Raw genomic sequence first — 13,085 nt, 5'->3', positions numbered from 1 at the left:
CAGACACCTCATAATGTCGTAAATAATAGGTCTCTATTATAAGTCAAATAACAAATGTTGCCTCCGAGCAGGTCTCACTGTGCCCCAAAGAAAACCCTTTTTCAAAAGCGGAGGTGCCAAAAAGGTCGCCTGTGCGCCGTTAATGCCTTGACTTTTGGAACTGACCCGGCTCTCGACCTTTTACGCCTTCACACTTTGTGCGGCCATACTTTGCACATTTTTTACATTTACTTTTATTTTTATTCCGCGCCGCCACATTCATTATTGCATTTAAACCGGGGCCCGCAAATGCAGGCCATGAATCAAACGCCCGACCCGTCGGCCGACGCGGGTATTAATTAAGTTTATATTACTTTGCCTGATAATAAAAATTATATAAACGGACCGACGAGTGGGCGGTGCCTGCTATGACCCCCTTTTCCCGCTGTTTGTGGCATGTGAACTATGAACTTTGGCTGACCGACAAAATAATTAGCCCGGACTACGGCCGTCTCTTTTCGTGGATATAGCCAGTATCTCTCCTTTTTTCACACGCAGCCAGCGGAAGCAACAGTTTTTCGTTTGTTTATGGGCTTGAAGCTTTTCCGGCGGCCAGGGACGAGTTTTAATGGCCCCTGGGACAACGGCTTGAACGTCGCCTAATTACAACAAATAACAGACAAACAGAAATTAACTTATGTGCTACATAAATTAGCGATGTAATATGACTTTTTCTGGCGACCCCCGCCGGATGCGGATGCCCTGAATTTATTGTCACGACAACTACGGCATGATGATGCTTGTCCCCAAGGAAGGCGAAACGATGACTAATCAGCGTGACACAGTTTGAATTCCTAACGAAACTTTCAGTACAATACATTGCAAAGTTCTTATTTTCACGATACCATTGGAAGCTCATTAAATAATGTATAACTACAATAAATACATCCACAAAAATCCACTGTTTAAATTTTGCATAACTATATTTGATATTTAAAAATTACGGTTTTATACAGGTAAGAAATTTAAGATTTCTATACATAAATTAAGACAAATATTACTGCTTCTTTAAATATAAATATAATCTATGTATACAACAACATGTTTTTGCCCCTAGGTCATTTGACTTTCGCAATTTTAAATATTTACATACATTTGCTTATCAGTTTTTTTGCCATCCTTTTAAATGTTTTTTATTCCACTCGTTGGCCATTTGTAATCATGTTTTGTTTGGATGGGAAATTAAGGCCAGATGACATGTGCGATTATGTTGGGTTGGCAAATGCTTTCTTTTTATATGGGTTTGCTGATTCAACGGTGGATTACATTAAACGGTTTAATGTTTATGTCAGTATGTCGGAAAACACGAATAGTTTAAATTGCTGTGCGCTTAGACCAATTTGCCACTCGGCGCAATCTTTCAGACAAATTGGTTTATGTGCGCATCCCAGACACATTACTCATAATGACAGGCAAAAAATTCGATTGGCCTGAAAAGCAATTAACGTGCAACCCGCACAGACATCTTTTGAATGGGAGTATTAACCCTATTTTTTGAAGGTGTTTAGCCTTCTTTAAAAAGGCTAGAAATTAAGTTATTTACATAAGATAATACTTTCTTTACTTATCTATACAAATTTCTCATAAATCGACTTTTTCAAAAACCTGACTATTTTAATTTATTTTAGTTTGATAAGCTTAAAACCAAGAAGTCATTTTCAAGTCTAATAAACTTTAATTTTAATTGTCCAATATTTTAAATTTTTAAACATAAATTTTGTTGTACTGTGAGTGAACAAAATTTTAGTGATAAAATTAACATTTATATTTTCGTTTGCTTAAAAAAGTGTTTATATACATAAATTATCAGATTACAGTTTGCCGTTGCAATTAATTTATTACCTAAAGGAAAATATTACTTTTTATTAAAATATATTCCATTTTAATAAAAAAATACCACATACATGTAGGTACCCAGAGGGTTAAATAAAATTTTTGTGGGAAAATGACGAGGGCTATTCGTGGTTAACTTGCCAGCCGCATGAATGCTCCGGTTTCGCTATTGCCGAAAATCTGGTCTAAGCCTCTTTGGGCCAACTTTGCTTTGGCCGCTGATGCTCCAGTTGCTCCAGTTGCCCTTGACTGATTGTCGGTCAGTTAATATCACTCAAGCATGTCGTTGCGACGAGGCCTCGATGACAGAACAGACAGAACAGAAAGGACGGAAGAGACAAACGGACAGCTGACCATGTGAGCTCGGCGATGAGTTGGCCAAAAGCAGAGTCTTTGGCTCAGAACCCTCGGCTCACATGCGATGAGATAATGAATGCGTTGACGTTCAAGGATTTAATGTGCCGAAACAATGATGAATTAGTGACGAGACAGAAATTTCTCGAGCGCAAAATAATGAGCATTAGGCCGTCGGCTTCCCGTATCCTCGAGGACATTCATGATGGGCATTGTGCGGACAATTTGCTTTGAATTTAGTTGATTGCCGTACGGAATTTGGCGCCATTTGTGTGTGCTTTTTTTTCTTTTTTTCCGCATTAAATTCGCAAAACAGAATTGGGAATTTAAAGCAAGCACTGGGCTATTTTGTAATTTAAATTTTAATGGCCATCGCTGGGCAGGCAAACTGAAAGATCTCTTAACTTCCCGTGTTGGGTAAATTTATCTTTGTCATCGCCGTTGACATTGACATGTGGTAGGTCTTTTTTGTGATACATCAATTCAGTAAGTGTTCATTAAAGAATTTTTGAAGCTTATATTAAATAATGCAATTTACCAATAATTTAAACAAAACATTTTTATACCCTTGCAGAGGGTATTATAATTTTGGTCAAAAGTGTGCAACGCAGTGAAGGAGACATCTCCGACCCTATAAAGTATATATATTCTTGATCAGGATCACCTCCTGAGTTGATATAGCCATGTCCGTCTGTCCGTCTGTCCGTCTGTCCGTCTGTCCGTCTGTCTGTCCGTCTGTCTGTCCGTCTGTCTGTTTCTACGCGAACTAGTCTCTCAGTTTTAAAGATATCGAATTGAAACTTTGCACACACCCTTCTTTCCTTTGCACGCAGTATATAAGTCGGAACGGCCGGGATCGGCCGACTATATCCTATAGCTGCCATATAACTGAACGATCGGAAATGCCATAACTTTGGTGTTTGTAAAGTTAGGAAGTTGGGATTTTCTATGGGTTTTGTATTTGGCTAATCAATCCGACATGCCGAATTTCATAAGGATCGGCCGACTATATCCTATAGCTGCCATATAACTGATTGATCGGAAATGCCATAACTTTGGTGTTTGTAAAGTTAGGAAGTCGGCATTTTCTATGGGTGTTATATTTGGCCAGCCAACCTACCAAATTTCATAAGGATCGGCCGATTATATCCTATAGCTGCCATATAACTGAACGATTGGAAATGTCATAACTTTGGTGTTTTTAAAGTTAGGAAGTTGGGACTTTTTATGAGTATTAAGAATGCATCATATGAATAATTTTGGAGAATATAATTTACAGAGTATTCTGCAAGGGTATATCAACTTCGGCTCCGCCCGAAGTTAGCTTTCCTTTCTTGTTCTTAATATATTTGCTAGACAAAAAAATTTGATTTATGATTTTTATGTTGGCAAATCAAAAATATTTATAAATGAAGTTAAGGTAAATAAATTTATTAATCCATTAATGTAAGTTATCTTTTAAGCACTTGCAAATTTGTAATACAGCCTGGATACACTTTTTCTAATGCAGAAAATAACTTGTGTGACTTAAAAAGTTTCTTGTTTGATTAGCATTTCCCTAAAAGCATTTCCTTCTCTCAATTCTCATTTTCTTTCCGACAGTTGCTCCTGGTTTTCGTAATTTTAAAGAAAACGAGAAGTGAGAGCTCAGTTACATGATTCGTTACGCCCTGAATGGAATGCATGCCTTCGAAATTTTCTTGTTAGTTTTATGCTGAGCCACAGCCAGGACTCAGGACTATTTTGTGCTTGTCAATGCCCCCGCTCCTCGAACTTCGCCCCACTTTCCGTGTCCTATTTCCATCTGCTCCCCATTTCCATTATAATTTTTTGCTCAACATGTTATTGCTGCTGGTGGAGTTCCGCACATTTCATCTTGGTTACATTTACTTTCCCTTTCCTCGCTTTTTTCTTTTTGTTCATCTGAGGCCATATATTCTCCCCGTATTTTAGTTAACATTTTTAGTGGCTTTCGGAGTCGGCAAACAACAAAAGATTCATCATATTTTTTCTGCTTTTGCGAATAGTTCGTTGGGGGGACTTAAAGCAGGGCTTTAACATGGTGTATCGGATGGTAAAGTGTTTTATTTTGTTCTTTTTTCTTTCGCAGCCAGTGTATGCTAGCTAGTTCCTGACAGTTTTATACACTTGGGGATTGGTGGGGTTTTAGTTTTTGGGCGATTTCCCGGGCATGATACGCCTTGATGGATTGCCCGGGACCTGTTTTGTGGCATGCCTTCGATTCCGGAAGGTTATCTCTTACTTCTCCGCTGATTAAAGCCAGTACAGGATGAACTGAACCGAACTGAACTGTTATAGAATTATGCATAAATTGCGAATAAATATGTAATCAGATGAGCAACTTTCTGCAGCTGCTCAGCAGCGTAAAAAAAACTGCATACTTGCAACTATAAGATTCAGCGAGTCGACACTTGATTGCAGTAGAAGAAGGACTCTCGTCAGGGATAAAAAGGGGCGGAAAATGTTGAAGGGGGGCAGGGGCGTGGCAGGGATCGACCAACCCAGCCAGCAAGTAGGTAATAGTTTCAGGTAAAGGCCTGTAAACGAGCAAAACTGGCACAAACGAGCTGCAAGTTGAATGCAGACGGAGATGACGATGATGATGGCATGGAGAAACTGGAAAATAAAGGCAGACTTTTACTCAACGAATCGGTGATTTCCCTTGCAAAATAAATTGTTAAATTTAAAATATATGCTTCTTTATCATATTGTTTCTCTAGTTTTACTCTGTATTTAGTTCCTCAATTTAAAGACAAAAGCTAGTGAAATGTAAGCTTCATTTAAGAAGATTTTCTTATTAAGTTTACCAAGTCAAAAGCTTTAGATAAAAATAATTTGTGTACAGAAATCAATAAAATTAAATTTATACATTGCTTTTTGAGTTTTGGGTTTTTATTTAATTTTTCCTATCTAAACCAAAAGGCTAAGCGAATATAAAATTAATTTAATAAGAAGGTGAAAACTACAACTAACCTATTACATACAAAATTCATGGTTTAAAAAATCGTATTGTTTTTAAGAATACAAAACTAAGCTGACGGGATACATTTCAGCCCTTTGAATTCCCTAGCCAGATTATAATACCCTATGCGAGCGTATCAAGTGAATGAAGAGAGGTGGAACATAGGGGCTACTCCACAAGGATGCCCAGAGATCCTTGGCAGCTGTGGCAAATGCAACTCTAGTCGTTGGATATAAAGCCATTCAGTTGGAAACTGTTTGCCGGTGCCAAGTTGGAGCTGGAGGACTGGCTTCGGAAAGGGGCTCAAGGAGCAGCCACTCGCCCATTCCCACTTCTTCTTTTATTTATTACATGGCGTATACGCAATGCAAATATTCCGCAATGCATTGTTTATGTTCGTATTTCGCTTACAGTTTTTCCCTCATATTTTTTTGTACATATTTTGTGCGCCGCTATTTTCTCTGTCTGACAAATTCGGTTTCTGCTTAAATTTATTTCCATTCGGTGCAATTTTTGTGATTGTTTGTTCTGCCTTTTGCATTTTGCAACTTTTTTAATTATTTTTATAAATTCTGCGCTGCAGTAACCTTTTTCAATCCGCAATCTGCCGCTGCCATTCTTGGCGTTCCTTTTGCGTTTAATTAAAACGAACTCTCAATACAATATGCTCGGCTCTGGGAAAACGACGCTTGCCTTTTTGTTTGCTCTTAATTTTCCTCCGTTTCTTTCTATATTTTTTAAAACATTTTTTCCGGACTTTTCTCTATATTTTTTTTTTTTCGGCGTGGCTTTTGCTACCAGTAGATTTCCCACGTCCCATAGTTTGGTTGTTTCTACGGTCTCCACAGACGCTGGGGTTTATTTATTGTGTGTATGTGTATGTTTGTTCGTTTTGGACAACAAAAAGTTGCAAAACTAAAATTAGTAAACTGAACGGAGCCGAGAGTTTTCAGCGTGATGCGGTGGCCCATAAATGGGGGAAAAGGATCCGCAAGAGAAGTGTGCCAATTGGAGAAGTTATGGGTGAAAATTGAAGAATGGCCCAGCAGTCTGGCATATTTCAATCTTCACATTTTTTCTATGAGCTAATTGCTGTTGAAAGAACTTGCTAAGGGTCCGCTTAAATTGTAGCAAAAAAACCTTTAAGCCCTACTTAGAAAGTGTATTCGAATAAATATTTTTGTTAAGATAATATTAACAAAAAATTGTTTTAAAACTATTTTACTAACCGCCAATTTGATTTCTTGGACCATATTTTTCAGGGGGTTCAAAATATTAAACTGTTAACCAAAAGACCATTAACGACTGGTAAAACGACAAGAGGAAAAGCAAAAAAAGGCCGAGAAGAGGACACTTCACCTGCCACGAAGGAGTAGCGACCAACTTACACGAAAAACTGCAACAAACACTCGGCAAAACTTTTCTCATTTAACGTCGACTCAAACTGAAAAGCTACTTAAAATCTATTTGAGTTGCCTGTGCTGGCAGCGAGTTTTTGCAATGAAATAAAAACCATTGGACACTTTTGCAAAACTAATAACAAAATATTAAGTTTACACAAATTTGAAAAAATAGGGAGAAGGGGACAACTTTGCACACTCGCCTCCAATTGACAGCCATTAAATTTGTCTGCCTTAATGTTCATTTTCAATTGCAGCGTTTAGGGCGAACAACTTTGTGCTGGCATAAATATTTTCCAGAATTTTGTTCTATTTTTTTTTCTTTTCTTTGGCATCCATAAATGTCGTAACGGATCGAAACGTTGGCCTGCCGCTGCATATGTTGCGGAATTCGAGGGCGGGGGATTCCGTATCCGTAAGATACTTTCACATCAGCGCAAATGTCGTCGCATAATGTTTAAGAAAATATATATTTTTTCCATTCGATGCAATGTCGCTGCGTTGTTTTTTCCACATCGTCTGCTTATTTTGCCAAAGTCAAATATTAGCTGAAAAGTTGAGAAAGTTTTCTCAAGCAATTTTGCGCTTACATTTTACGGAGAAGCAGGAGCAGCAGCAAAAGCATCCCGGCAACTTCACGCTGTCTCCTGGTCTATCTGTCAGGCATTTCCCTCGGTTTTCCTCTTGGTTTTTCCTGGCCTTCCACTGGGCATCCCCGCCCCGCCACGACCCACCCCGCCCACAGATCTTTATCCCGAGCAGCTGCCTCAGCATCCTTCTTGCGTTTCATTTTCCCCCAAAGTGCATTAAAAAATATTGTTGCTGCATGGTCGGATACGAACAGCGCGTATCATTTTTGATAAAATTCATGGTAATTGTTTCAACTGTGAATTTATCGAAGTTTTTCATGTTACGCACAAAACTTTGCCAAAGCCAACCACTGAGAATCCGACGGAGATCCAGAGTTCCAGAAGGAGGAGCACGAGGAGCACGAGGAGCAGGCATTGCTTTTTATGGTTCAGCAGGGAGAGATGGAGGCTTTCGGGCGGATTGAATGGAGAATGGATGCTCTCGACATCGACACGGCATTGCTGTCAGTTAGCTGCCTCAGTTTGACTCCATCCAACCTCCGACCCCGTTGCAAAAGTCTGCTCCAATAGTATGTGGTTGTCTGGCATGAGTGAAGAGGAAATTAACTCTTTAAATTCAACTCCGCTTTAGAGGTTTTTTCAGAGCAAAGAAGTGCAATAGTGCAGCTTGCTGAGAAGGAAATTTAGAAAATAATTTAGGAGATAAACACTCACAGGTGCCATTCTCCAGAAACCACTGTTTTGTTGATTTTAAAAATAATTTATACAGAACTGATAAAGGATTCTTAAATTATTGTTTAATATCCGTTCCAATTTTACATTATAAACTAGCAGATTTGGAAAATAATATTTATATTATTAATTAGAAAATATTTTAAGTCAAGCAGGAAATACTTTTTTTGTACACATCATTTTTGCAAGGGTTAAAGAATATTTTTTTTTCCCATTTGTATATATCATTATCAAAGCCCCCAAAATCCAACTGAACTGCCAATCTTGCGAAATACAGAAACTTTTGTGTATTTTTGGTCAGACGCCAGCACATGTACTACCAAACTGCATATCTTCCTCGTAGATCGACTCCCCAGTGCCAGTTTACTTTGATCAGAGTTTATCAGAGGGACAGACCCTTCGGCCACATCAAAAAGAATAGTAAAGTTGGAAGTTTTAATTTGGAAACCAGAAACCCCCAGCAAGCTGTCTCAATGCACAGGGCCACAACATTTACATTAACTTCTGACCTTATCACAATAAAGCCAATAGAATCAATTTGGGCGTCCAAAGAAAACAACAGGGCAATGTTGATGGCAAAGGAGCAGGAGGGCGGATGGAAATGAAAATGGGAATGTAAATGGAAACAGTGCCAGGGAAGGGGAGTTTGTCTCACTGGCAGGCCACACAAACAATTGTGTGTATCATTGGCAATAAAACAAACACCAAAGGTTCAAGTTTTTCAACCCAGCTTGTGTACTTTTGCATACAGATGCGTACTTATGGTTGCTCAGTGCGGTCACCACACGTATTCTCGGCTCAGGGGGACATGCAAAGCTTTTAACAAAAAAAAACTATAACAAAAGTGCAGGACAAGAAATCGAAGAATACTTAATGTGACAGTACACTAGGGGTAAAAGCCATATAAATTATAGAAAAGCTTCATAAAGTTGTTGAATTTATAAAAGGAAAGTTTAAAAAGCTATCGTTTGTTATTAATGCACAACTTGTAATCTAGGCTGTTAAAGATTCTGCTATTGAATGCTATTTCATGTAGGTAAACGTTTAAATTAAATGAAGGTACAAAGGAATTCTTTGTATAATAAATATTGAATTAAGAGAAAAGAAAACATAACGTTTTCGATATGAATACACCTTAAGTAAAAGCATAAAAAAATGCTTGAAAAAACAACTCAAACTATTTCATTTTGTAAACTGAAACCTCGGAATAGCCTGTTATTGATCGCAGCAAATAGTTTAGCACGCATGCAGTCACTCCCAATTGCCACCTTATTGAATTAGCAATGGGGGATAAATAAAGCGAACGACTTTATCATTCTCCCACACCCTCCGGAGCATATTTCATAGTAAATTATTACAAATGTACGTGTCTGGATGGCACATAGGGAAAATGATAATACAATAACAGGATTGGGGCAAACTAAAGTAAAATTTAAACATATTTTCCCCCTCAGCTGGGAGTTGGTGGGGGCGGAGATGGTGTACAAGGCTACGTGGCTTTCTTGATTCAAAGTTATGACTGCTCAAGACGCGGCCGGCGGCTCTAAAATTTATTGTTCGCTACTATGAAAAACTGCTGCGAACGTGGCCCAGGCACTTGGCTGTGCAACTACACGAGATTATGATTAATTGTTCGGAGCCCTCTCTACAAACCGAACACGACGCAGCCCCTACCACTTGAATTTGCAGTGGAACCTCAAAGGGTTTAACTCTTAAGAACCACTTAAGGGAAAAAGGAAAAAATAATTATATATTCAATTTAGTTTAATAACTGAAACCGTGCAAATTTTTAAATTAGTCCCTTTTATTATTTTTTACAAAATAAATCGGCTTAAGTATTGTAAGCTAAAACGAATTAAATTCAATAATTTAAATTCAATAATAAAAAGTTAAAAAAAAAATTAGTCTCTTTGTCCAATTAAAGTAAGCCGAATTGACATATTTATTTGATTTGATATATTATTCTATTTTGTACACTTTTGCGAGGCTTCACCGTACTTGGTGTGGGTGTGGCACGTGTGACACAAACGCGGTCGATGACACAAAAAGCATGCAACTCGGCCGGAAGACAGCTGCTTTGGCTCAGAACATAAATATAGAGCCGAGCGACAAAGCCAAGGCATTAAAAATTAATTTACCCCCGACCAGGACTTTGCTTACAGCGAAAAAGATAGCGCAATAGCTGGCGCTAATATTTCACGCTCGTTTTTGCGTAATTTAAAAACATCAAATATCCAATTAAACTTGCCACAAGCATTCATCCTCAATTTATAATAATTACAAACTAATTAACTCTGATCCCTCGCCCGGGCAACGCTGGCTGCCATCAACCGCAAGCAATGCCGAAAATGCGAAAATAATTATTAACAAAAATTAAGTCAAATTATAGCGGAACCCAAAATCCAGCTCCTCACCATGGCAATCAAGCTGAGCAATGAGACGCGGAAAAAATGTTTAAACTTCCCAACAGATTTAAAGCACACCACAAATCCCAAACTTATCCCCCGCCAGAAAATGACTTTCGGCGGTCAGAGAAAATCTGTTCGCAACTACGGCTCATTATAGACGTTGTACTGTTTGTTTACTTTAAAGCGAGGGATGAGCCAAAAAATTATGGCTGAATTTGTAAAGTCACCGAAACTCCGATCTATGTTGTCTATGTCCTGCACTAAGAGAAAAACAACCATTCTTGTGGGATTGGACCTTCAACAATATTCAGTATTGGCTTCACATGTTAAAGAAATAAATTGTTCAAAACTGTGCAACTTTAAATAAAATAGGTTTGTTTCTTATAATCAGAACATGCAAAAAACATTGCGGCATGCAAAATTGTATATTAAAACCGATTTAATTTTCAATAAATAAATGGTTGTTGTTTGAAATAGGACTGAGTACTGAAAAAACATTTTTTCTTAGAGTAAAAAAAAATGTATTTATTTAATAATGAGAGTTATATACAATTAAAGGATTTACTTATGTCTTTTTTGAAATGTTTGCTTACAGAATATCCCCAAACACTGCTTGATCTCGACAAAAAATTATTTATTTTTCTTCGTTTGTGTGTTTATATACGGTTAAGGCAATATTTTTAAAAGCAGCTTTTTCCAGTGAGGTCTATTGTCCAGGGGCAAATGCACGTGGGCGAAAAACTTCATCGGCCACAATAGCCAGCCAGGATGTGGAGAGGAAGGACGATGGGGAGCCAGAGCATGTGCGTAACGTTAATGGAATTAGAAAAGTTTTTAGGCAAAGCTGAATATATGAGTGTGATTTTGATAAAAAGTCCCACACTATGCCGGGCGCATCGAGGTGCGTATGTGCGCCGGCCAAGCACAAAAATTGCGTAATGAAAAAGTTTGCGCTTTTCCTTCACTTTTCGAATAGCTCCCTCTGTGCCTCTTTTATACCCACACCTTAGAAATCTGCTCAACACGCATATGGATGGGCTGAGTATTTTTCTGACATTTTTCCAACTTGCGGCTAAAATGGTGGAAAAGTTTTTGCCAAACGCAAATCACTGTCAACGGCAGTCGTAGCTTTGGCAAATAACCAAAATTCACGGCTATTGGCATAGCGAGTTTGAGTGCGTCTGCAAATCACAGTGCATTATGCCCAAGGCCAAAAATTCCCTTTGTACAAAAATCTGAGCACACGTGTAGTCTTCAAGAGATTAAATGAATTTAATTAAAACGCATACGACAGGCATTCCCTGCACATAATTGATTTAAGTTCTTAAGCTGCTTAGCTGAAACTTGCGATTGATTTCTTGAAAGTTTTCTTATTATGCATTTTGGTAAAATTGTAACGATGACGCAACAGTTTGGCTTCTTGCTGTTATCGTCACTTATTAAATTTCGTAAGAAACTCGTTAAAAACTGGAAGTTAAAACACTAACATTTGCATACCCTTGGAGAGGGTATTTTAATTTCAGTCAACCCCTAAAAAATATCATCTAAAAAAGACAAATAATTATAAATTCGTTGTTTTCAGAATTACGGTCTTACTGTAAAGATTTGTTGTATAGTTCAGCCTTTTGTCAGATTCAGGCTTTGCCGAAGTTTTCTTCCTTTCTTGTTAATTTTTAAAGAGCCTATCTTAAAGAATTAAATTATTTATATTTGTTTAATTGATTTTTTCATTTTTATATTGTTTTTCTCTTCACAATCTTATATGTCTATTTAGTACGGGGACCAACATTTTAAATAACTTTAATTCAATAACCTAAATCAATTGCACCCCACAATAAAGTATACTTAACTACTTGTTAAGACAATTCCACGAAGCGTCGAAACAATCATTTCATTTATGTGCTGCCATTAAAATGAAGTAAATAAAATTAACGACTTTTTAAATTAAACCATTTGATTTTACTGCCAAAGTTTGAACATATTTTATGGCCACTAATGCAAATCGAAATGATGCAAATGAAACTTGAGCGGCATTTAAAGCTTTTTCCATTGGCGTTTCCCCTTAATACGACTTGTGTGTGTTTTTCAGTTAGTTTCCGACAGATGTAACAGGATTCCGATTCCGGAGATGAAATGAGATGAGATGCGAAAAGTTTGCCAAAGTGTTGGTTTTGCTGCACACATATCAAAGTGTGATATAAAAAAATCAAATTTATATTTATGGGTCGGCGCCAAGACATCAGACGGCTGGCTGGTCAAAAGAAGTTTGCCGGCCGGCCGGATGGCATTATAATTTCAAATTTTCATTCTGCCTAGTAATAAGGGAGTGCACTTAAAACAAGATTTCTTGAAATATAATTTATTTATTCTAAATTTAAAGATTTTGAGCTCAAAATAATCGTACAAGATCTTTCAATTTTTGGTGTTACCTCACATAACATTTTTTTATCTTTATATTTCTTCTTTGTTTATAAGTTAACTTACATTTTCTTATTTTAGAACATACTCTATACTATATATTCAAATAAGTATTTTATTAATTTATCATATTTTTTTTGGAAATAGACTTCTTAAGTTTAGACTTGAATTTTTTTTCTGTTTAAAGTAAGAAGTTGAGCCAGACAAACGACTGCTGGCCTTCAAGTCCGTTCATTCTTCCGTCTGAAAGTCTGCGTGTAAAATTATGCCCTTTGTCTGCCCAAAGGCCATTACGATGGCATTCGATTTCGATTTCGTTTAGTAGCAA

At 37.5% G+C, this 13,085-nt stretch overlaps 1 protein-coding gene across 1 annotated transcript in view; it reads right to left on the bottom strand.

Annotated features, from left to right (window-relative positions):
* Positions 1-13,085, bottom strand: part of LOC108053420 — a 44,698-nt gene that overhangs the window by 12,263 nt on the left and 19,350 nt on the right. The window lies entirely within an intron of this gene.

This window comes from Drosophila rhopaloa, unplaced genomic scaffold (assembly GCF_018152115.1).
Source record: "Drosophila rhopaloa isolate 14029-0021.01 unplaced genomic scaffold, ASM1815211v1 contig_178, whole genome shotgun sequence".
NCBI classification, from domain to species: Eukaryota; Metazoa; Arthropoda; class Insecta; order Diptera; family Drosophilidae; genus Drosophila; species Drosophila rhopaloa.
This window is presented reverse-complemented; position numbering and strand designations above follow the sequence as displayed.